General features: G+C 40.1%; 1 long non-coding RNA gene across 1 annotated transcript; it reads right to left on the minus strand.

Moving 5' to 3' along the window:
- Positions 1-379: 379 nt before the first annotated feature.
- On the minus strand, positions 380-19,920 carry LOC120524238. The gene is made up of 2 exons (XR_005632789.1): positions 19,740-19,920; positions 380-1,026 (listed from the first exon to the last, which is right to left on the minus strand). It is a non-coding gene; the product is annotated as an uncharacterized LOC120524238 (long non-coding RNA).
- Between the last annotated feature and the right edge of the window lie 7,034 nt (positions 19,921-26,954).

Consider the following 26,954-nt stretch of genomic DNA (forward strand, 5'->3'; position numbering starts at 1 on the left):
GTCAAATTTAATATGTGAACATTAATGTTATTTTTTTTGTTTTTTGGTTATATAAACTTGGTAGCTCTGTGACTCAACTAATTATTTTCCTTGGAAAACTTGATTGTTAAACTGTAAGTACAAATAGCTCCTCAAACCAATTAAATAATAAAAAAAAAATTCTTTTAGCATTTTGTCCCCACCTGTGTGCCCGAGGCAAAGATCTCTATCAGAACATTGTCAATCCAGCCTTGCATAACAAAACATGCATTACGGTAAATTACGGCATCGCTGAGGATGGTAAAGGTCAGAAGGAAAGGAAGGAGGAGTATGCTGCTCCAAGACAAGCCAGTTGCTGCCAAACTCAGCAAGTGTATCATTCAATAAAAAGAAAAACATGTGAGGTTAGTGTTTTTATTCATTTCTTTCACAATACAAAGCCACTGGAGATAATTGAAAAAGGGCCCAGTGCCAAACAGTGTACTGTAGATCAACATAAAGTATTAGAAGACCAGCATTTAAAGGATATTAATTACATTGACATACTTGAGGAGCCACAGTTTGTTTTTTATGCTATTTTGGACATTTTCAGAATTGTTTTTGGATGTTTAAAATGTAAGGAAAATCACATCAATACTCATTCATCCATCCAACCATCTTCAAACCCACTTTCTCCAGTTCATTATCACAGAGTCCCCCTAGATTATCTCAGCTGCACTCTGCACTAGACGCATGCAAGGACACTCCATAGGAGGGACACCTCACCATCATAGGGTCCACTCCTGCAAGAAAGAGGGCTGGGAGGTATTCCCCATGTAATGAATAATATGAAAATATTTCAATAAGCAAAAAAATGACCACACCGGGCATCAAAAACAACAAAAGATCTTCTTTCAGCAATAGAGAGCATTCCTGGTGTGTTCTTCTTCACACACAGATGAACAGAATGTTGACTTGAACTGTCTTCATCCTTAATATTCAGTCCAAGGCAGAAGGAGTGGGACTTCCAGGTTGTGACTGGAGGAAGTGAGGGGTGAGGGATCTGTCCTGAAGGTATAAAGGAGAAGGTGTTACTAACACATTTGGCTGTTAATGCTCAAATTATAACCATGTAGTTGTCTCCTACTTGCAAATGTCTGCGTTTTATCATGGAAAGGCATTGGGGGACACCTCTCCTTAAAAAATACACTAAATCCCTTTTCGAATGTATTCCAGTCCCAGTTCCAGACCAAAATAGTAAGGGGGCATTTGAAATGTTAGGTGTGATAAAGTCCTAAAAATCCAACATGGAACAGTATACCTGACAGCAGGGCTGCTGTGTTACATACTATGAGTGTGAAGCCAATAACAATTAGCGACAAATATATTATACGAAACCAAATATTAAACAAAACTTGGCTGTGTCCTCCTCCTGCACGCTTCTCTAAATACTTTAGCAGTTTCAAACTGCAAGATATAAGGCTCCTGCCATTCCAAACTAAACACACGTGGTGAGAATAAAGGAGGCTGTTAACAGACATTGTGACTGACACCTTAAACAGATTAATGAAATTAAAAACATTTTTCAAAATTACATTATCAGTAACTAGTGACCCTGAGTCCAGACCTAAGGGTTGAGCCCCTCCAGGTTGATACATTGAAATTTTATGTGTATATTGGGCAAAAAAATCACACACAACAATAATAATAATACTAAAATAATAAAATGATAATAATAAAAATAATAATACTCCTCAAACTGGCATAGCATAGGAGACAAACATGGCAAAGTAAAATTAAATGATCAACACAGCAACACCACTGCAACGGGGGACTTTGAATACATTGCTTAAGATTTAGTTCCAAGTATAAGCATCTCTTAAATGGGCTTTCACTAAAACTTGCATTAAAACTCCGCAAATCCCATCCTCTGTTGTTCAGCACCGTCAATGACTTGATGATTATACTCTTCACATTCATTAAAGTCAAATTTTTTCCACTTTTTTCCAGCACTGCTCTAGTATTCCTCATAATTTTTAAAATTTTATATAAATAGGACACTAGATATGCATGTCATTTTTAGGGTTAATACTTAACTTTTTTAATTATTTTGAAATCTATTATAAAATAAAATCATGGAAGGAGACAATACGTGATCTTCTCGGAAGACAATTTGACATCCCACAAGACAAGGCAGTGAGACAAAAGGACAGTTGCTGTACAGGCTTTTAAATGATCGACGCACAGCATGACAAGCAGAACACGCATCTCAACATTAGCAGCAGAAAGACAGCAGCTGATCAGACTGCATCTCCCTAGCGTGCATTCAGCCACACAATCCCCACCCCAACGCGAGCGGCAGAGACACGAAGTGGCTGGAGCATAGTGTGCGGGGAGTAAGGGGGGGGGGGGTGACCGAGCAAAGTGAACAAGGGACAGAGCCTCCTAGTTTTAATTTAAAAAAGTTACAATGCCGGCTTTACCAGAGTACTACCTGAGGCAAATGCCTTGTTGCCTCAGTCCATGTGCTGGTGAAGTCCATTTTTTTCTCTCTGGGTGGCTTCATGTGATATCTGGCTAGAAGACCCCCTGGAGCCGGGCCTGGTAGATTGTTTTAATGTAGACTCACAATTTTTCTGCCTATTCACACATTTGCTGACCTTTGGGAATATAAGGTTCATAGTTGCAGTGCACTTACGTGCAGGACTGTAATCCTCTGCCTTCTGTCAGTAGTTCCTATAGGAAACCCACACAGACAAGGGGAGAACATGCAAACTCCACGCAGGGAGGGCCTGGGAAATGAACCTGGGAAATGAACCCGGGTCTCCTTACTGCAAGGCAGCAGCACTACCACTACGCCACCGTGTCACCTCCTCACACATGATCAAAGACGTTAATACAGCCAGATGGCTTTCTTTACTTGTACATAGTGGCGCCCATAGTGGCCTTTTTCCTTTTGTTTTGCGACAGAATTAAATGGGGATATCTGGGTGGTGCCCCAAAATTTTTTCATGGGAACTTGCAGTGCCTTATTCGACCACAAAGGTTATACTCTTTTATGTCAATAACAGATAAACAGGAAAAAAATTTTGAAGCAGCAAAAATGTTTAATAAGGTGTTCGAGTTCTTCACAGTTACAAACCATCACTTCATTATGGTGCCTGATTGACTAGTATATCAGCATCACTTTTGTTCATTTAATTTAAATTCTATTGATAAAAATGTTTTACTACCATAGTTCTCTGATCCAAGACATTATTAATTAAATTAAATGTTGAAAATGCATATTGCCCTGTGTCCATCCAAAAAACTCCAAATTCTCAGCTTAAGATTTGGTTAAAGTGACAGGTCTGTCAGAAGTCATTTTAAGTAGACATCTTTTTGTGTATGGAGGAATATTTTGGATAAAATAAAATAAAAAAGACAAATAAATAAACACATATTGTGAACTGTGACAGTCTAATTACCCTATATACTCACATATAAGTCGGGTCTTGAAATCTGAAAAAATTGATCATAAAATTAGACCCCAACTTATACACACGTTCAAAAATGCGACACATTTTTTTAAATCTTCTTGCCTCCTCCAGTCTCGCACCAGTTTCTCAGACATGTCAAATTTTGTTGCAGCAGCGCAGTTACCAATTTCTTTCACCACTTCAATGACATTTAATTTAAAACCAGCTTCATATTTTCTTCTGATCAAATACTCCATCATAGATAAGGGATGCTCTTACAATAAAGGTGTATGAGAGTGTGAGATACAAAAAACAAAATATCAGTGCAATTGTCACTTCGGAATTGTTTGGGTATTACCGTGTGGTCATGTAGGCATAATAAATAGAAAAAAAAATCATTGTGCTCCGTGGTGACGCTCTCAGGTGGGCATTAGCCCATCATAATCTCTTGGACCAATAGCATGAGTTTTCCACATTGGACTTATATGACCGACATTATAAAATAACAGAAATTATACAGTAAAATCAAGTCCTGACTTATCCATGGGAGAACTTATGTGCAAGTATATACGGTAAATGTTTAATGAAATTTATGCTTTTGTTGCTTATTTCTTTATGCATTTATTGGTTTCTTTACTGATGTATTGCAATGACACCACAGGCAAGATGCACTGAAAACTGTCTTTTTCGCTGTTCACAGCTGAGAGGGTGAGCTCTAGAGACTGCTGTTTTTTGATTGCTGATTCGTCAGTACAGAGGATGTAAATCTTTAGCCATCAAGTACCACATTTAGAGGTACACACCTGAGATGAAGAGACCCATGAGGATGATGAATTCAGAGCTTCTTGAGGTAAATTAGCTGCTTTGTAAAGTAATTCTGAGCAACGTCTTCTTTCACTCGTATTTGCCAGTGGACACACATAGTTGCATTTTTGAGCACTTTGCTTGCTTTGGGAATCCCGTGGCTCACATATATGTGCAAAATTGTGACCGTGTGCGTCCCCTCAATAAAAATGGGTGAAAATGAAAGTTTTACTTCAAGATGAATTTTATGTTGCATATGGTGCTGCTGAAATAAGTAAATGCATAAACAAATAAATACAAATAAAAACATTTCATGCCACGTGTAATTCTTTATGTTCACATATGTTGTGTTTTTGCTTATATATTGTCACATTTCACAATGTATTTATTTTCGTATTTGTTTATTTTATTTTGTCAAAAGTATTTCTAGATTTTTGTGTTGTATGTAAATTCAGACTCACAAACAAGCACAACGTAAATTAAATTTACATTATCATTAGCAAAAAAGGTTGCAGTAACGTGAGCATCAGTACGGCAGTACGGATATTTTAGCACCATTAGGGCAATTTTTCACACCACACACCAGCACCATGACACCGTGATGCCTCCACTGTTGCATCTAAGTGGTTCTGCATTAATAAACTACTTACACCATGCTGAATCATGCTACAACAAAACAGAACACTCCTGAGGCCATAGCCAAATGTGGGTGAAATGTCATTTTTAATGTCTGATGCAATCGGCTGCTTGCAGGCCAAATTAGTGCCAAGAAAAACTGAAGTTGAAACTGGAACACAAAAGATATTGTTAATAAGTCACAACTATATAACATCAGCCAAATAACATAAAAAATAAAGATTAATTGCCTCACATGATATAAAAGGTGTAATTAAATCAAAGTTAAGGCTGTACTGAATGCACCTATTTGTAACACATTCACTAGGATAAATATATGTAAACACTCAGAAAGCCGCAGCCACATCATAAGCGTATCTCCATTGAATTTAAAGTTAATGATACAGTATAATACTGGACTTCCATGTGTTAAATAAAGAGTTCCGTTTAAACAGCACAGATTGTTAGCCCAATGAGCCGCCATATTGCTACGTTATGGTTTTTGATGCTTTCTAAGTACAGTTCTGTGTTTGCAAGTTCTCAAAGACATGGTTAAGGCTATTAGTTGCTCTAAAATGGCCTGTCTGGTTGAGTGTATCTGTCTGTCAACTGAACCTGATATTAAGCAATTTTGTGTTACATAACATTTATCACACATGAGCGAGTAGAGGGCAGCCAACAGGCTCGACAGAGCGTGGACAACCACAGGAGGAGACTACTAGAAAACGCATTGATGCCTGTCTCTCTTCTTCAGCAGGAAAAACGAAGATATGAAGCCCGACAAAACATAAGTGGACGACTTACCAACAACGCATTTCCGCATCAGTCCACGGTCCCCCGGTATGACTTAATTTCCGGTCCCTAATTGATGTCCCCACTTCCGGCTTCCCACGCTGACGTCATCACACCTCGCCTCCATCACTCTCATTTACCTTACAACCTCCCTCTGGCAACTGTTTCTCTGTCTGACGTGTAAATTGTATGCCTATGAACAGTACCTCAGTGCTACTGCTTGGCCTGAGCTGTACACATTATACAGGGACAGTATCCCAAACCCTAATCAATTCTCTGTGTCTTTTTACACTTCACACATTACACATCTAAGTAGTCAGTTGTAATTAAATAACAAAATCATAAAGGGTTGGCGTCCTAAAAGGAAAAAAACTTAAATTGCCATAATGCAAGGTGGAAAAAAAAAATTCTCCAAAGAGATGATAGTGCTGCATAGGTGAATAATGTGTTTTCCTTTGTGCTGGTCATAAATCTGATGCCAGCTTCTTGTTTCCTCCTGATTTGGAGGATGGCATTGGCAGAAGAAGAGTGGGGCGGAAGTGACATCACTTGATTTGCCGTATCCAATCTTTTTCCTTTGTGCCCTCATGAAATTGGTCCTCATAAGAGACTGACCAAATCAATCAATCACAATCAATACAAAATCCAACTGTCTTCTCTGTGTAAAACATAAGAGCAGCCACAACCAAAATTGAACTTTTCTGTACATTTTGATTACTATCTTCAAAAACTTTCATCCTTTGCAGCTTCACAATGGTATACATTAACTTTAGTAATGGCAGGAAATACACGGACCTCAAAGAAAGATGGTTCATGTGTTTCTTTTTCCTTATTACTATCCCACAGTTTGCAGACATTAGTCTAAGCAGGCAGCTGTCTGAATTTGACATCCCAAAGCCGACGTATGCCTAATTGGCTTATGCAATGTAGTTGAGTCTCTGCAGGTGTCAACCACTGTTCTTTTTCTGTCAGCCATGGCACATGCCTGTGCTGCTGTTTGCTGAGAGAAGGACCCCAAGGTGTGATTACATTGCCGGGGCACCTCATATATCCAGTTTTGTGCTACAGATGTGCATATCATAAGTTCTCGATTAAGACCAAGATCAATGTTCAAAATCCGGTGGTTTGTCAGTTTTTGCATGACAGATGGACAAACCTAAGTATTTTATATGTATAGATGAAGTAAAACATTGAACCCAGCCACAGGGGATGCACAAATCAGTGTGTTTCTTTGTGCCGGTCCCAAGCCCAGATCAATGGGGAGGGTTGTCAGTGAAGGGCATCCGGTGTAAATTTTGCCAAATCAATATGCGAACAACAATACAAATTTCCAGAACCGATCGGTCGAGCCCCAGGTTAATAACGACCGCCACCAGTACTGTTAGCCAACAAGGTGCTGCCGGAAATTGGGCTTGGGTTGGCTGAAGAAGAAGAAGGAGAAGAAGAGAGGGGAGACATGTCCGGAGGTAGGAGCAGAAGAGGAAAGTAAAGAGAGTGGAACTGAGGGTTGGAACTTTGAATGTTGGCAGTATGACTGGCAAGGGGAGAGAGTTAGCAGATATGATGGAGAGAAAGAAGGTTGGTATATTGTGCGTGCAAGAGACTAAATGGAAGGGGAGTAAGGCCAGGTGGATTCAAATTGTTCTATCATGGTGTAGATGGGAGGAGAAATGGGGTAGGAGTTATTCTGAAGGAACAGTATGTCAAGAGTGTTTTGGAGGTGAAAAGAGTGTCAAACAGAGTAATGATTATGAAGTTGGAAATTCGAGGTGTGATGAGGAATGTTGTTAGTGCATATGCACCGCAAGTTGGGTATGCAATGGGTGAGAAAGAAGATTTTTGGAGTGAGTTGGATGAAGTGATGAACAGTGTACCCAAGGGACAGAAAGTGGTGATTGGAGCGGATTTCAATGGACATGTTGATGAAGGGAACAGAGGAGACGAGGGGGTGATGGGTAGGTATGGTGTCAAGGAGAGGAATGAAGAAGGTCAGAGGATAGTGGATTTTGCCAAAAGGATGGACAGGCTAAAGAAAAGGCGTATGGTGAGTTGTATGAGAGGTTGGTCACTAAGGAGGGAGAAAAGGACCTGTACTGATTGGCTAGACAGAGGGACTGAGCTAGGAAAGATGTGCAGCAGGTTAGGGTAATAAAGGATAAAAATGGAAACATACTCACAAACGAGGAGAGTGTGTTGAGCAGATGGAAAGAGTATTTTGAGAGGCTGATGAATGAAGAAAGCGAGAGAGAGAGAAGAGGTTGGATGATGTGAATCAGGAAGTGCAACGGATTAGCAAGGAGGAAGTAAGGACAGCTTTGAAGAGGATGAAAAATGGAAAAGGCTACTGGTCCACATGATATACCTATTGAAGCATGGAGGTGTTTAGGAGAGATGGCAGTGATGTTTTTAACCAGATTGTTTAATGGAATCCTGGAAAGTGAGAGGATGCCTGAGAAGTGGAGAAGAAGTGTACTGGTGCCAATATTTAAGAATAAGGGGGATCTGCAGGACTGCAGTAACTACAGGGGGATAAAATTGATGAGCCACAGCATGAAGTTATGGGAAAGAGTAGTGGAAGATAGGTTAAGAAGTAAGGTGAGCAGCAGTATGGTTTCATGCCAAGAAAGAGCACCACAGATGCAATGTTTGCTCTGAGGATGCTGATGGAGAATTTAGAGAAGGCCAGAAGGAGTTGCATTGCGTTTTTGTGGACCTGGAGAAAGCATATGACAGGGTGCCTCAAGAGGAGCTGTGGTTTTGTATGAGGAAGTCGGGAGTGGTAGAAAAGTACATAAGAATTGTACAGGATATGTACGAGGAAAGTGTGACTGTGGTGAGGTCTGCGGTAAGAGAGATGGATGCATTCAAGTTGGTGGTGAGATTACATCAGGGATCGGCCCTGAGCCCTTTCTTATTTGCAATGGCGATGAACAGGTTGATAGACGAGATTAAAGAGGAGTCCCTGTGGACTATGATGTTTGCTGATGGCACTGTGATCTGTAGCGATAGTAGGGAGCGGGTTGAGGAGACCCTGGAGAGGTGGACATATGCTCTAGAGAGAAGAGGAATGAAGGTCAGTAGGAACAAGATAGAATACATGTGTGTAAATGAGAGGGAGGTCAGTGGAATGGTGAGGATGCAGGGAGTAGAGTCAGCGCAGGTGGATAAGTTTAAATACTTGGGATCAACTGTACAGAGTAATGGGGATTGTGGAAGAGAGGTGAAAAAGAGAGTGCATGCAGGGTGGAATGGGTGGAGGAGAGTGTCAGGAGTAATTTGTGACAGACGGGTATCAGCAAGAGTGAAAGGGAAGGTCTACAGGATGGTAGTGAGACCAGCTATGTTATATGGGTTAGAGATAGTGGCACTGACCAGAAAGCAGGAGACAGAGCTGGAATTGTCAGAGTTAAAGATGCTAAGATTTGCTTTGGGTGTGACGAGGATGGATAGGATTAGAACTGAATACATTAGAGGGTCAGCTTAAGTAGGACGGTTGGGAGACAAAGTCAGAGGTGAGATTGTGTTGTTTTGGACATATGCGGAGGAGAGATGCTGGGTATATTGGGAGAACGATGCTAAGGATAAAGGTGCCAGGGAAGAGGAAAAGAGGAAGGCCTAAGCAAAGGTTTATGGATGTGGTGAGAGAGGACATGTTGGCTATGGGTGTAACAGAGCAAGATGCAGAGGACAGAAAGATATGAAAGAAGATGATCCGCTGTGGCAATCCCTAACGGGAGCAGCCGAAAGAAGAAGAAGAAGATGAAGTAAAACATTGGCTGGCATGTTTCATCACACAACAAGAGCTTAGTGACCCACCAACAAAGCAACAAAAGAAGCATATATTTTAAAAAGAGAACACATCATGCTGCCTACATAAATGACACAGCAGGAGCACAGCAATGGTGCCCACTACAAGCAATTACAGAGTAATTCAGTAGGCAAAGGCAGTTCACTGAAATTTCCAGAATGTAAACTACAGCAGAGCCTGCTTTAATGCTCCATGATCTGAAGTTCTCAACACTGAGCCACATGCAGAATTAATAACAATAAAAAAAGTCTGAAACCTTCAGAGGTTATCTCAGTAGGATGGCACATTACTTCTTAAGCTCTATGCAGTCTTTGTGTTTTCAGTTTCATATGGCAGAAAGATTATGTATTCTGGTAAGGGCACAGATTGCAGACAATTTGAGAGATGCACAGAGAAAACAATGGCCCAGTCTGAATTGCAAGAAGAAAAAAGGAAGTGAATTTGAAATGTCTGTTTGGAACAGCAAGGGGGCTAAATAGCACTCTAACAAAACATGGAAAGGAAAGGGGTATAAAGTATATCTGTTCCTATAAAGACCAATCTGTTGGCTTGTTCTTCATGCACAGCTTTGTTTCTCAAGCCACAGACTTAAAATTTGGCCCAAGTAAATCACACCAAAAGTCAAATTTCCAAAATATAACTTTTGGCCTTGCCCTCCTAGAGTGGCAGTGCAGCTTGGTGTCTGAACAAATGAGCAAGAAGAAATACTGAAGTGAGTCCCTTCGATAGAGAGCCCCAACTGCTACCTCCCAACGAAGAGTCTACCCGTTTATTTTAAACTGGACCTTGGACTGCTTCTGCTGTCAGAGCATTGATTGCCTGAAGCACTTCTGGGTTGTGTGGAAACCAGGGCAGTCCTCCCACTGTATCATCTTCTGGTGGCACCCAAGGACCCTGACAGGGCTACATTTCTAGACTCCAATTCCCATTAACACCAGCAGGCTCATCTCTCAACCCCAAAATCAGGGTTTTCTTTAGGCAAGCATTTCCCTCACTTTTTTGCAGGTTGCAAAGTTTTCTCTCCTTCCATTACACCATCATTGCAATCGGCCCAGCACTGTTTCTCTACCATATTTAAAGCATAAGACATGTAACTTTTGACCTTGCCTTTCTTGGATGTCAGTGGGAGCAGATCAGGATCACGTTGCGTGGTTGTAACCCTGTGGCTAACTTAACTCTCACCAATAGTATTTAATCTAAATACAGTCATTTTTTAATTTTAAATTTACAGGTAAAGTTTGAAAATACAGGGTGGCGCAGGGAAACAGGAAATTTTGGAACAAGGGGGCATCTGCAGTTGTTTGGGACCAATGCGACTTCGTCTAGAACCCCTTGCCTTTAATTATAATGGAGCAGTGGAGTGATGCGCAACAAGCTGTGGCGGACAGCTGGGGGTTGTGCCCAGCCGGGACACCTGGAAGGACCGGGAGAGAGACTATGCCTCCCCCGAGCCATGAGAGGGAAGCCGCCCTGGTCGGTATGGGGGCCACGAGAACTGAGCATGGAAGCTCAACCCTATTGGGGCCCGTGGTTACCCCAAGGGGGCGCCCAGAGGATCGTAGAGCCCTGGTAGTCAGCACTTCCGCCACACCCGGAGGTGTTGGCAGAAGGACTTCTAGGGACACCCAGAGTGCTTCCAGGTGCTTATGCGGCACGTCCACCACACCAGGAAGTGCCGGCGGAAGAGCGTCAGAGGGCACCTGGAGCACATCCAGGTGAATATAAAAGAGGCCGCCTTCCTCCAGTCAGGGAGCCGGCGTCGGGTGGAAGAAGGAAACGCTTGGGAGAAAGGAGCAAAGGTGGTTGCAGAGGGACCATTGAGGAGGCCCGGACTTTGAAGGGTGATTGGTGCAGGGGCACTGTGCTTGTGCAGGACACTTTTATGGAAATAAACATGAGTGTTTAGGAACTGCCGGTGTGTTCCTGTTTGTGTTTGGGCTGGTTTACCACAGAGCATTCGCTGTGAAACCCTTTTATAAGAATGATGCGCAAAGGGAATTTTGGCCTCCAAGATCCCCAGATCTCACTATTTGTGATTTTGTGGGGACATCTTAAAAGCCAAGTGTAATGCACACATCCTGTAACCAATGCGGAACTAAAAAGGAAGATTGAAATCGCTGGAATTCCTCTTGACATGTTATATAGAGCAATGCAGAATTTCCACAACAGGCTGACAGAATGTGTATGGAGAGATGGACAACACCTTCATGATGTTTTCTTCAAAACATAAAATGAATATTGAATGAATATTGATTACCATCATTAATTGTATATTCTGTACAATACATTTCATCATGAAACGTATTTTGTAATATGTTTATTTGTGCATTGTATGTCAATTGAAAATTTCCTATTTCCCTGTGCCACCCTGTATTACCATGGCAAAATCAGAATAAGAGAGCTACAGTTCCAAAGTAGTGAGTGTTATGAAATGTCACTAGAAGTTCCAAAGCACATAGTTCCAAATCCTCCAAAAACACTTCCCAAAATACCCACTACAGGAGGTAAACCGTCAAACTCTGAATATAGGCAAACACAAAATCCTTATAAAATAAAAACATTTATTTTCTCAGAATGCTCTGTCAAACAAAAGATTCTCCGTGGAGCACAAAAAGGAGTCACCTAAACCAATAAGGCAATTAAAAGCAAATACATTCCCGATACACCATCCACATTCAAAGTCAAAAATAGAGCATGAAGTCAAAAGTAAATCACACAGCACAGCAAAAAACAAGAGCTCACCAACTCATGTCTTTCATGTTTGTCAGAGGATTCAGTTGCTCTGCTCCCCAGCTCTGGAACTCACTACCACCTGAACTTAGAAATATTGAATTATTTTCACTTTTCAAATCTAAACTTAAAACTCATTTGTTTAAGACTGCTTTTTCTCTTTGATTAAAATTGCTCTGTCTGATTTTAACTTTTGTATTTTACTCTTGTTTATAATCTGTGTTTTGTCTATTGTTTGGTGTCCTTGATTGTTTAGAAAGGCGCCTACAAATAAATAAAATGTATTATTATTATTATTATTATTAACTCCAGAGCACATTCACAATGAACCACCAGGAACTGTGGAGCACCAACTCTGGATTTAGAGGGTGGAGGGCAGTACCTAGTGGTGATTGGCAGGTGGGTCCTGCCTCTTGGGGGACCATCCACCAAACACATAGAACGTAACACAAGCAGCCTACATACAAAGTCAAAATCAAACACAAAGAATGATGCACGTAATCAACAAAGGTAACAGTAACATAAATGACACAACAAAGAAGCAAATGGATATAAGACAAGACTTGTGATCTAGTGTGATCAATCAGCAGAGAAGCAGTGCCACACAGTTTGTTTTAGCGTTGTGATGGTTAACAAATTTGTTTTTTCAACCAGGAAATCTGGGTTTAATTTCTGCTCATTACATCTAACATTTCTTTATTCACTCATTTACCTTATTATTGTTTTTTGGTCCGAGCCATCCTGAGTGGAGATATTTTACCTCCTGACTTATTTACTTCAATTAGGGGCTCTTTTGACATGGAAAAACATTAATACTATAAGTAAAAACCTTTCCAGTACAAACAAAAGTCCTAAATGTAACACGTTTAAGGGTAGTTAAGTTTGCTAATTTACACTATGCATTCTTTCACAGAGGTGTAAAGACTCTTCTCAGCCTGGGATCACACATTTCTCCAGGTCTTAATGACCAGCAAACTTTTTAATCGTTCCCTTCTTCTTCTCTAATGGCAGTGTTTTCTCACCTTTTCTCCTTTTATCTTCCACGGCTTTGCTCCCTCCTTCTTCTGCTGTGTATTGTAAACACAAGGTGGTGCCAAACCACAAACATAATGTCACCCAACACAACTCTGGGTTCAAACAAAGGATTTTTATTTGTTACAACACGTTCCAACCAAAATCAACACAAGAATGTAACAATCAATCAAATTCTTCTCTCTTTTTGTTCCTCCAAGTGAGTGTGGCCTGCTGCCTCCCGACTTTGACTCTCCCAGGTGAGGCTATGTGCTTATTTTAAACTGGACCTTGGAGCTGAGGTGTCATCCATTGCACGGCTACACTCAGATCTCAATCCGCATGGTTTGCCATGTGGTGAGTGCGACAATGCGTTATAATCAGCGCATGCTCTCATCCTAACCTAACATTGGACTGCTTCTTGTGTCACTGCATAGATTGTCTGAAGTACTTCCAGGTTTTGTGGAAACCAGGGCAGTTCTCCCCTTGTAGTGTCCTCTGGTAGATCCCAAGGACCCTGACAAGACTACATTTCCAGACTCCAATTCCCATACCACCCAACGTGTGTCCTAACTAGGTTTAACCTAGAGGAACACTGCCACCTGCTATGTGGCTGCTCTCAATAATCACATTCAGCCAATCCATCTATTATTATTCTGTCCTAATTGGGATGACGATTGTCAGGCATTCCTGCCAAGTTAAGTTTACACTCCCACTGCCCTTCCACTATGGCCTCGTGGCCAGGCAAGAAATCACCCTACATCCCGGCCAGAACACCTGTCCTTGCTCCATGCCACGTAGAGTATATTACCTGGTTTGGTAACACCTTAGTTTAAGTACTGCATTTACTGTTTACACAACCTTAATAAAGGTTTCTTTTAGTCTCCATCACACTTATAAAACATCAGAAGATAGTTGATTCCTTTCTGTACAGTGTGGCTTATTAAGAACTTTTATATGCTGGTAAAATTATTTATGAATTTGAAGTAGTCACAGGTCTTATACCGAAGTATCTGATATCAAGAGAAATCTGTCTCAATTAAGCCATTTTTGACTGCAAAGTAAAGTTATTTAGTAGGCCATACAAGATAACATTGTCCAAAGAGAAGCAACCTCTGAGAAAGATTTATCAGTTTAGGTTCACCCAACATTTTTATCATCTAAGCAATGCACAGAAGCTATTAAAAAGGCACTTAAAATGTTAGGTTATATTGTAGAAACACCATAATACATGCATCTGGAAACGTTTTCACTAGTGAGTAGTCCAGTGCTTCCCAACCCATGTGCTGCGGCACCCTGGTATGCCGTGAGCACGGACTAAGGGTGCCGTTGCCAAGTGTCAGAACATAAAAAAATTTGATTTGAACTGATAATAATAATACCAGTTATACCTCAATACTAAAGTCATGCTACCTGTGCGCATCCTATTTCAACTGCAGTCTGACGAATTAATAAATATTAGTTCTAATTTACTTACTTGCCACAGGGTAAGTGACGTTGCTTCCTGTTGTCTGTTTGTTTGTTTTTTTGGCACCGAAAATGGCTGACTGTAGTGAAAGTCGTAAACGTAAAAACAACAGCAGCATCAACGACCTCAATGAAAACGATAATACGGGGAGCAGTAAAGTTGCAAAAACGAAAACACGATACTATCAGGACAGTTGCTTGAATTATGGGTTTACATTTGTTGACAAAAAGGTATTCAGCACCCGCGATGTTTGTTGTGTGGTGATATCCTTGCAAATGAAGCTATGGTTCCAATCAAATTGCAACGTCACTTTCAAACCAAGCATCAGAAGGCAAATAACAAGAACTCGGCATATTTTAGGCGTTTAATGGACAGCCAGCAGAAGCAAGCACAGCTGTTTATGAAAACTGTGTCGGTGTCAGACAAATCAGAGTGAAGGGGTGGCGTTAGCTGAAAAGATTTCGCTAAAGGTGCCATGGTTTGGGAGAGGTTGGGAAGCACTGGAGTAGTCTATAAAGTCATATGAAAAAGTTTGGGAACCCCTCTCAGCCTGCATAATAATTTACTCTAATTTTAACAAAAAAGATAACAGTAGTATGTCTTTCATTTCCTAGAAACATCTGAGTACTGGGGTGTTTTCCGAATAAAGATTTTTAGTGAAGCAGTATTTAGCTTTATGAACTTAAATCCAAATGTGAAAAACTGGCTGTGCAAAAATTTGGGTACCCTTGTAATTTTGCTGATTTGAATTAATGGAACTGCTCAATACTGATTACTTGCCACACCAAATTGGTTGGATTAGCTCGTTAAGCCTTGAACTTCATAGACAGGTGTGTCCAATCATACGAAAAGGTATTTAAGGTGGTCAATTGCAAGTTGTGCTTCCCTTTGACTCTCCTCTAAAGAGTGACAGCACGGGATCCTCAAAGCAACTCTCAAAAGATCTGACAACAAAGATTGTTCAGTGTGATGGTTTAGGGGAAGGCTACAAAGAGCTATCTCAGAGGTTTAATCTGTCAGTTTCAACTGTAAGGAATGTAATCAGGAAATGGAAGGCCACAGGCACAATTGCTGTTAAACCCAGGTCTGGCAGGCCAAGAAAAATACAGGAGCAGCAAATGTACAGGATTGTGAGAATGGTTACAGACAACCCTCAGATCACCTCCAAAGACCTGCAAGATGGTGTATCTGTACATCGATCTACAATTCAGCATCTGTATAACAGGGTGATGAGAAACAAGGCCTTTCTGCACTCATGCTACAAACAGAGTCGCTGGTTGTATGCAAATGCTTATTTAGACAAGCCAGATTCATTTTGGAACAAAGTGTTTTGGACTGATGAAACAACAATTGAGTTATTTGGTCATAACAAAAAGCGCTTTGTATGGCAGAAGAAGAACATCACATTCCAAGAAAAACACCTGCTACCTACTGTCAAATTTGGTGGAGGTTCCATCATGCTGTGGGGCTGTATGGCTAGTTCAGGGACTGGGGCCCTTGTTAAAGTTGAGGGTCGGATGAATTAAACCCAGTATCAACAAATTCTTCAGGATCATGTTCAAGCATCAGTCACAAAGCTGAAGTTACGCAGGGGTTGGATATTCCAACAAGACAATGACCCAAACCAGTTCAAAATCTACAAAGGCATTCATGCAGAGGGAGAAGTACAATGTTCTGGAATGGCCGTCACAGTTCCCTGACTTGAATATCATCAAAAATCTATGGGATGATTTGAAGCAGGCTGTCCATGCTCAGCAGCCATCAAATTTAATTGAATTGGAGAGATTTTGTATGGAAGAATGGTCAAAAATACCTCCATCCAGAATCCAGACACTCATCAAAGGCTATAGGAGGCATCTAGAGGCTGTTATATTTGCAAAAGGAGGCTCAACTAAGTATTGATGTAATATCTCTGTTGGGATGCCCAAATTTATGCGCCTGTCTAATTTTGTTATGATGCATATTGCATATTTTCTGTTAATCCAATAAACTTAATGTCACTGCTGAAATACTACTGTTTTCATAAGGCATGTCATATATTAAAAGGAAGTTGCTACTTTGAAAGCACAGGCAATGATAAACAAAAATCCAAAGAATTAAGAGGGGTTCACAAACTTTTTTTTTAATGACTGTTTAATGCACAAGAGCAACATATCTGTGTTTTGTGTATTTCCGGTCTCTACCACACAATAATGACATAACAGCACTCGAAGCTGTGCAGAGAAGAACAACCAGGTGCATTCCAGAACTTAAAGACATGTCCTACTGTGACAGACTCCGACATTTAAACTTATTTATTCTCAAGCAGAGGACACTGTGTGGGGATGTAATCTGGGTATTTAAAGCAGCAGAATTCTCTCTTCTTAAGAGTGAATCACATACTCGAGAACTTCAGTGGAAATTAAAGGGAAGTGCATTTAAAACTGAACCCAGTAAGCACTTCTTTACACAAAGAGTTGTGGGTCTCTAGAATAAACTACAGAGACATGAATTTGAAGCAGAAACCTTGTTAACCTTTAAGAAGAATCTGGATGGGATAATAGCTTAGCTATTAGGTAGTAAACAAATGAGCCAGAACATCACAACATAATAATGACATCATTAAAAGTGAAATATCTGGGTATTTCTTGTACGTCAGATGCATATTTTTTTTATACAGGCTAATATTAATTCTGCATTTTGTGTGAAATAAAAGATAATTAATAACAAAAGATGAGGAGGTATTTTATTTTTACCTTAGATAGATAGATTAAATAAAGGAGTGACTAAAGAAAAATAAATACACAGATAAATTGAGTAGATTAAGGACTGACTAATGATTGATAGTTCATCCAGTTCATCATGGTAGGGAGCCACAAACTACACTGGAAGTGAACCTTACATCACCTTTATTATAATCTTGTCACCCCTAAATAAAGAAAAGACCTCACAATCTGTTCCTAAGGATTCATGGGCACCAGTTCCTGACCTGCTATTTGCTTAAAACTGAACTAATGCTAACAGTGGGAGTCCAAAATCAGCAGACACTATGGCCCAGAAAGACATGCAGTCTTTAAAGAATGTGTCAACAATGTTTGTAAGTCTACAGCACACCCTGCAGGTGGTTTTGTAGAAGTGCAGTGTTTGAGTACATAACACTAAGAAGAATCCGCAGATCTTCTTCATTTAATATTATTATTAGTAGTAGTAGTAGTAGTAGTAGTATGGTTTTACTTATTGCTAGTTTAAAAAAATAAGCAGTATAGGAATATGTCTAAATGTGTGTATGGTGTTTGCTTTTACTATAAATTATTTTGTAATATTTAATTCTAAATGTTCACAGCAAATTCATAATGTAGAAAAATGCCGTATACAAAATGGATGGATTAATATTTGAAATAGAAAGCATTTAATTCTATAGTTCCATTCAGTTTTTAAATGCTCTTTTGCCAAATATAATTTAAATATAATTTCAAATATATTGCCATTAGGAGTAGGCAATATTTTAGCAACCCTCCTACCTAGGATAACACCAAGAAAACTATAGAATTTATGAAACAGTTCAATCAATAGAGAGATACACAAAGTGAGAGCACAATTAGCACATAAACATACAAACCAGTAGAAGCTGTTGCCTCTCAGGTCTCAAAGCACTGCCTGCCAGGTAGAGTGGCGGCCTACATGCCTGGTATAAAGTACCATGAAGAACTCCTAAACAGGCTGTCCAAGACATTGTCTCCCTTTTTCTCCGTCTAATTTTCTGGTTCCACTTCTGCTAACAGTTCCATGGACTGACTTGTCCCAAGTCCCATCCCTGCCCCCTGGTTTAAGCACCGCCACATGGTCACTTCCCAATTTCTTTTCGGCTCAGGGGCTAGGCTTATGTTTGCAATAGGGATTAGAGGTCCTGTCAACAGTCCTTGTTGCCCATACACCTCTAAGCTTTGCTCCATCCACCCATCAATATATCATTAAAAACACTTAATTCACATAAAGTTGAGGAGGGATGCAGTAAACAGTTCTGGTTGGGAGTTCAGTGCACTCAAAGTGGCTGTCATAGTCAATGATTTGAAAATCTTTTAACATTATTTTGATTCCCTGCTATTGATAATGTCATGATTATTGTTGATTTATGTATATATATATGATGTATGATATATTAATATATATCATATATATATAATTATAATTATAATTGATTGTTTTACCACAATGCACTTATCTATTGCATGGTTTGCTTGTTTTGGCAACAGCTCTGGTTTCTGGACACATGACAATAAGCTGCATTGAGACCGACTTCATGATGTAAGTTGTGCTGAAGATTAATGCATGCATTGTTCCATTTCCCACTTTTTTTCAATTATTCTTTCATTTTGTTCCCCAAAACTGTTCTTCTCCCAGTTTGGATTTATTTAGTACAAATTTGGGCGGACACCTCACCACCCCAAGTCACAGTACTCACACTTAGTCAAATAATCTGGCATACATTTGATATACTGTACATATTTGATAAGACCCAATTTACAGTGACTGCAATAAATCCTACCAATATCTTATTTTTGTATAGCTCCTTCAAGGTAAACACCACCCCAAATGTATTCATACTCACCCATACATAGCACTGAACAGTTTTTAAAGAGTTCCACCCAGTACATAAGATGAAGGTGCTAGTGACTTATGCTCATGCTTATGTTGTGGCTGTGGAGCCTGTAACTTTCCAGTGAAAACGTTCATGCTATTAGTCACACTGCCTGAAGACATGGCTTTGGATTCTTTTTGCCCATATTTTAAAATAAAGGTCTGTTTTCAATTAAGAGAATGAAACTACTGTATACTGTGCCAAGAATGAAGGCTTTCTTTGTGCAACATTTACACATTTGCCACCATGCTAAATAAGCAAAGTGGTGACAGTCAGTTGGAGGGGATGAGAAATATTTCATTTATAGAAGAACAGATCAGTTTTAGAAAAACAAAGAAATAAAAATCAGGAGTCGAAAGCAACCACATAAGATAAATCAGTGTAGCACTCATCTGTTTATTCAGCACTATTTATTGTCACATTGCTATTTTCAAAAAACACAGTCTGAAAGGACATATGGGAAGCATGCAAACCAACCTGTTTACAAAATTTCACTTGATCCTTGTTCAAACCTCTGTGACTGTAATGCATATTTCTTTCTTTAAAGCCGGACTATATTAAAAGAAGCTGCCAAAGGACAAAAATATTGAAAACCAGCACCCGCCTCATTTCTGCTTGTGCCGCACGGATTCTTCATGTACTGTTCACATTCACATTGTTTGAGGCACTACCAGTGATCCCAATTAATCAGTAGAGTTGCAGTGCATGCTGGGTAGATTCCACTCAAGCTCTTAATTAGCAGTTCATATGTTGTCATTAAATCGATGAATCATTTAGTTACCATTCTTATGTTTGCATTTTTTTGGTGCATGAATTCAGAACCTGATTAGTGGGAGTTTCTTCCTGTCTTTGATCCATCCGTCCATTTTCTAAATCTATTTTATCCAGTTCAGTGTTATAGAAGGCTTCAGGCTACTAAGGTGGTATGTCAACAAGCCTGGGTGGGATGCCAGTTCACCAGTGGGCACTTGTAGAGTCCACATCATGTTTAAAATACAAGTGAAAGAGAGAAATAGGGCCAAATATAAGCAATCCACAATGCTAAGAAAGACAAGGTTTTTCTATTAAGCAAGCCAAACTCACATATACTTATGGCTTGTTTTGTCTGTCTTTTGTACAGTCAACATGGAATGGTGTCACACATGGCTGTTATGAATAAGTGCTCACAAAACAGTGATAGGCCTCCAAAAACACTCAAAAATCCTGGCCAGGACCTTTACTGGCTTGCCCAAGTTATTTATGGGTCCATATTTTTGTTTTATTGCTTTATTTTTGAATGATTTTCATATTTTTATATTTTTCCATAATGTTTTATTTATGTGCTGTATCATTAAATGATATTCCATTCAGTGGACTTCATGGTTGGAGCCGCAGGAGGCAGGGCCACCCTGATGTCACTGCTGCTGGGTCCTCCCTCTGTCTTTATCTGGAGGCTTGAGCAAGAGACCCAGCCAGTGGATCATTGTGAGCAGTTTGTTGGAGTTCTGTTGTTTAGACAGTAACCTTTCTTTTGAGAAACAAGTTAATTCTGTAGTCAAGAGTTATTTTTCCAGCTTTGTCTATTAGGTAAGATCAAGCCTTTTTTATCTTCTAGGGATCTTGAGAAAGCTACTCATGCTTTTATTTTTTCTCGCCTTGATTACTACAACTCGCTGTATTCTGGGATTAGCAAATCCCTCATACGCAGATTACAGTTGGTCCAGAATGCTGCAACTCGCTTTCTGGTTGGGGCAAGAAAGTATGACTCTGTTTCTCTTAATTTAGCTTCTTTTCACTGGCTGCCTGTCAGTTTTCGAATTGATTTTAAAATCTTGCTGCTAGTTTTTAAATCTTTACATGGGCTCGCTCCTGCCTATTTATCCGAATTGTGTGTTTTACACCAGCCATCCAGAGTGCTTAGATCTTCTGGTCAGTTGTCTCTTGTTGTCCCTTGTACCAAGTGAAAAACTAAGGGGGACAGAGCGTTTGCAGCTGCTGCTCCTCGCCTGTGGAACTGTTTACCTCATCACATAAAGGAGTCGACTACAACTGAACTGTTCAAAACAAGATTAAAGACTCATTTCTATTCACTTGCATTCTGTGACCTTCAGTAATTCTGATGGTTCCCTCATTGTGATTATGTAACATTACTTCCATTTATTATTTATTTTATTTATGTTCAATAATTTTATTTATATTTATGTTTTTTATGTTAATTGTATGTTTTTCCTTCTTTTATTGTAAAGCACTTTGGCCACAGCATTCCTATGTTGTTTTAAATGTGCTATATAAATAAAGTTGACAAGTTTTCTTTTGGTAATTTCTGGTTCTGGATTTTAGCTTCTGTTTTTGGATTTTACTTATGGAGTTTGCCTTAAGACTCATTTCACTTGCGTTGTAGGCCATCCTTTTTGCCTCTTTTGAGCATTTTGTTATATTTTTATATATTTTGTAATATGGTCAGCCCTGATTATCTGTGGATTATGTTTGCACAGATTCACTTATAAAAGTGTAATCCATTTTGTAATAACTTCAGTTTACTTGTGCATATTCATGGCCATGTGTCGCAGAAAAAACTTTCAAGAAGCCTATTACACAGCAGAAAAATATGAGATTGAGCAATCACAGGTCTGAGATGCAATCCAATGTCCAGGTCTATACGCATGCTACATTGAATGGATCAACATGTGTCTACCAGGCTTCGAGGTGTATGGGTAAGCCACTGAACCCCATTTGTGATGGGGGCTTACAATTGTTCCCCACAAATGAGGAATACCCAGTAAGTACTGACATAAGCTCAGACTGAGTAAGTCCTTGCTTTATTTACAGATTGGCTGTTGTTACAAATTGGATGGTTTAGTGAGGTCCTCAGATTAGTCATGCTGCGGTAACTCGTGGCCACTGGCGGAGCATCTAGATGATGATTAAATGTGACTGTAGAGTAAGTAAAAGTCATAACAAGGTTTCCATAGGTGAACCTGTAGAAGGATCATTATAGAGCCTTGAAGCGGAAGAGCAGATGGTCAGCGCAGTCACCTGATCCCATCTGCACCCTGCCAGTCCTCTTTCAGAGCCAGCATCCCTCCAGAACCTAATCATGTTTCTTACATAGCGTCATTGCTTCAGTAACTGCAATTTTTGTTCCAGTGAGTTTTGTCAGGAACATAACCCCAGTGGATTATGAGAATAGGCTGCAAATATTTTACTTTATAAAGATTCTTTGTGGGACTCATTTCAAATAGTCAGAGTTTTCACAGTTTCTCTTGCTAGTAAAGGCAATTTTATATATTCTTGGAATTTTACAGTCGTATTAAACGTTGAAAGCCAGCTATCCATTTTGAGGCCCTCTAGGCTTGGAAGTCAGCAAGTAGTTGTTAGACGTGAACCAGTAAGAAGTAAGCCTCTTCTGGACTGGCCATGGAAAGCTCCTGGTCTACTTTATGGTCATTCTGGAAGCTTTAAACTGTTTTTTAACTATGTTTGTGGCTCCATTACACCCCAGGTACCAGTACTCCTCAAACAGGTGTTGGCCTGCACAGACCCAAAATTGGGAACAGGTTTTAAAAATTCAAAATACTTTACAATACTCCAAAATATACAAGACATGAAAGACATGTCCAAATAAAGAATCTTTGCAAAGTGAAGTATTTATTTGAATAAACAAAATAGAAACACAAAATTGGGAGAAAAGGCAAAGGAGGAAAAAAGTGACAAAAAGATTTGCTTAAAAAGGCAACCTGTAGCAAACAAGCTCAACAGAATTCATTCACTGTGTTAAACATTTTCAAAGATGGATGGATAGACAGGTAGATATAAGACTATTGCTTACATAATATAAAAGTAACAGATGATCAAAGAGAAAAAGTACAAGGCAATTTGAATGGATAATGTGGAGATAAAAAGTAGTTACAACGTAGGACAGTAAAATAGAAATAGTGCTTCTTTAAAAGGCTTTTACATCAGAGAGCCAACAATTATAAAAGATCACAATACCGGTGTGTAAACCAGAGCTGTTTACTAAGCACACATTAATATCAGTGGTTGTATTGGCCTGCTGCTTGTGATTCATTAGTCTCTGAATGTATTTAGTCACACAAAGTCTGATAAGATGGTGCTGGTTGGTCCTATCTGTAAATTAATCTCCTGCAGACCAAACGCTTTGTTGTGCTCAGTGGTTATGGCTGACATTGTTAATAATCCTGAAGGTGTATGGGACATTTTCCAGATGTCAGACTTAAATAATAACTTGGCTTATGATTTGTTTAATACTTTGGACCCCACAATTATTTGCTTTGAGGCATTTCCTATGATTCTATTTCAAATACTTTGATGACCAGCCACGTAGATAAAAAGTATAAACAATTATTAATTATTATATGTACGAATACGATCTAGAAAGCTGGCATAATCATTGCATTTTAACTTTGTAGCTCAGTTTTAGACAATTTATCTGACATTCATATGTGTGCCTACCATAAACTCAAATAATTAACTAATCACTTTCTGCTTAGATTAGAATAATAATAAATTAAATTTCTTTGAAATTTGATCACAGGTACCTGAAGGATAACTTTGGGTGCAAAGAAAAGATGCACTCTCTCTTTGCCAGTGAATTTGGACTAGCTATTCCTCTTAAGCAACAAGCTGGAATGAATGATCAGGAATTCAAACCCACGACCCTGAACCTCTGAAGAAGAAGCAGCTCTGACTCTGCACCACCATGCTGACCCAGTATTCTTTTTTTCTGGAAATGCATAATAAGAAAGGCACTGGAAAGGTAGATGAGAGCAAAAAACAAGTTGTAAAGGGACCCAGGTCAAAAGCAAAAAATCAGAACACTAAAATACAAAAGCCCAAGATACTGATGAAAGATCTAAGTTGAAGATGCATATAAAAAGTCAAAACATTGAGACAAACAAAGCAAAAAGGCATGTAATATTTTAGAAAGTTTACTCCAAAACATGCAAAATGAGCTTCACAAGGTGGCAGGGCTCTCCTCTCAGAGATAGGTTGAGAAATGCTGACATCTGCATGAGTCCCTCCACATTAAGAGGAGCCAATTGAGGCAGTTCGGGCAGCTGATACAGATACCTCCTGGACGCCTCACTGTGGAGGTTTTATGGGAACTACCAGCGGGGAGGAGACACCTGGGAAAATCCAGGGCTCACTGGGCGGATTATATGAACACAACAGAGGGACACATAACAACAAAATATGTAACACTTCCAGGAACCACGATAACAACTTGCATGCCATTGCCAACAAAGAAATCTGCAAAATGCCAATTCTCGTGGACAGAAAAATGATCAACAAACAAAAAAATAAAGGAACACTTTTTAATCAGAGTATAGCATCAGGTCAATGAAACTTCTGGGATATTAATCTGGTCAGTTAAGTAGCAGAGGGGGTTGTTAATCAGTGTCAGCTGCTTTGGTGTTAATGAAATCAACAACAGGTGCACTAGAGGGGCAACAATGAAACAACCCCAAAACAGTTTCTGAATGGTTTAACAGGTGGAGGCCACTGACATTTTTCCCTCCTCATCTTTTCTGACTGTTTCTTCACTAGTTTTGCATTTGGCTACAGTCAGTGTCACTACTGGTAGCATGAGGTGATACCTGGACCCTACAGAGGTTGCACAGGTAGTCCAACTTCTCCAGGATGGCACATCAATACGTGTCATCGCCAGAAGGTTTGCTGTGTCTCCCTGCACAGTCTCAAGGGCATGGAGGAGATTCTAGGAGACAAGCAGTTACTCTAGGAGAGCTGGAGAGGGCCATAGAAGGTCCATAACCCATCAGCAGGACCAGTATCTGCTCCTTTGGGCAAGGAGGAACAGGATGAGCACTGCCAAAGCCCTACAAAATGACCTTCAGCAGGTCACTGGTGTGAATTTCTCTGACCAAACAATCAGAAACAGAATTCATGAGGGTGGTCTGAGGGCCCAATGTCCTCTAGTGGGCCCTGTGCCCACTGCCTGGCACCGTGGAGCTTGTTTGGCATTTGCCATAGAATACCACAATTGGCAGGTCCACCACTGGCACCCAGTGCTTTTCACAGATGACAGCAGGTTCACCCTGATCACATGTGACAGACATGAAAGGGTCTGAAGAAGCCATGGAGAACATTATGCTGCCAGTAACATCTTTCAGCATGACCAGTTTAGTGGTGGGTCAGTGATGGTCTGGGGAGGCATATCCATGGAGGGACAGACAGACCTCTACAGGCTAAAAAACGGCACCTTGACGGCCATTAGTTATTGGGATGAAATCCTTGGACCCATTGTTACACCCTATACTGGTGCAGTGGGTCCTGGGTTTCTCCTGGTGCACGACAATGCCCAGCCTCATGTGGCGAGGGTATGCAGGCAGTTCCTGGAGGATGAAGGAATTGATACTGTTGACTGGCCCCCACACTCGCCTGGCCTAAATCCAATAGAACACCTCTGGGACATTATGTTTCGGTCCATCTGATGCTGCCAGATTGCACATGAGACTGTCCAGGAGCTCAGTGATGTCCTGGTCCAGATCTGAGAGGAGATCCCCAAGACACCATCCGTCGTCTCATTAGGAGCATACCCAGATGTTGTCAGGCATGCATACAAGCAGGTGGGGGCCATGCAAACTACTGAGTTTACTGAGTGAAATTTCAGCAAAATGGACTAGCCTGCTGCATCATTTTTTCACTTTGATTTTTGGGGTGTCTTTGAATTCAGCCCTCTGTAGGTTGATCATTTTAATTTACATCAAATGATGTGGCATCCTTTCGTTCCTAACACATTACCCAGTCACCCAATATCAGTAGAAATATCCTGCATGACTTTTTTCCCATTGAGAAATGTTCCTTTAACTTTTTTGAGCATTGTATATATATTTATATATTGTGATGTGTGAGTTCCTGTTTTGCCTCCCAAAACACAAGGCTGAGTCTCAGTACTTTAGCAAAATCAGTTTTATTCAACTAGAAACAGGAGCAGCACGGTTATTTATTGCAGTGGAAGCTGCCACTCTCCTATACACAGACACAGCAAATAAACATAGTCAGGGGTAGGCCAGTGGACAAGTTATACCATTCCCTGCCTTTTTAATTTCCCTGGCATCACTAATCGGCGACAGGTGCATATACTGCAATCTTGATTGGCTCATAGTTGTTTCCACAACATTCTTCTTCTGCATTGCAAACCTGTGGTTGGCTCAGGAAACAGACAAGCAGTCCTTCACAGACATGTCAGGCACACTTTAGTGTGCCATCCTGTTGTGGTGGGTGTCCTAAAATAGTTCAGAAACCATACTTTTATATATATACAGTATATATATATATATATATATATATATATATATATATATATATATATATATATATATATATATATATAGTTGGTCACACACGTGCGCATGGGAGGCAGCTAAAGGGCTTGAGTAAGGGCAATTCTGAATCAGACTGGGATGTGGCAGAGTGCACTGACTCTTTTTCTCTCTTTCCTGCAGGCCATTAACGGGATATTCCACCTGGCACTCTTGACATCACTTCCGGGGCCGAGCCTGTTGAAGAAGACCTTGTGATGTCAAGTCCAGGCTTGAGCCTATGGCTGAAGACCCCTATGAGCCTGACCACTTTGATCTCACTTCCTGTCTTCCTCTTTACAAGCCTCCATCTTTTCCCTATTCCCTCAGTTCTGTTTTGGACTCGGTTTTGTGCTCTTCACCCAAACTT

The sequence above is a fragment of the Polypterus senegalus genome, chromosome 2 (assembly GCF_016835505.1).
Source record: "Polypterus senegalus isolate Bchr_013 chromosome 2, ASM1683550v1, whole genome shotgun sequence".
NCBI lineage: Eukaryota > Metazoa > Chordata > Cladistia > Polypteriformes > Polypteridae > Polypterus > Polypterus senegalus.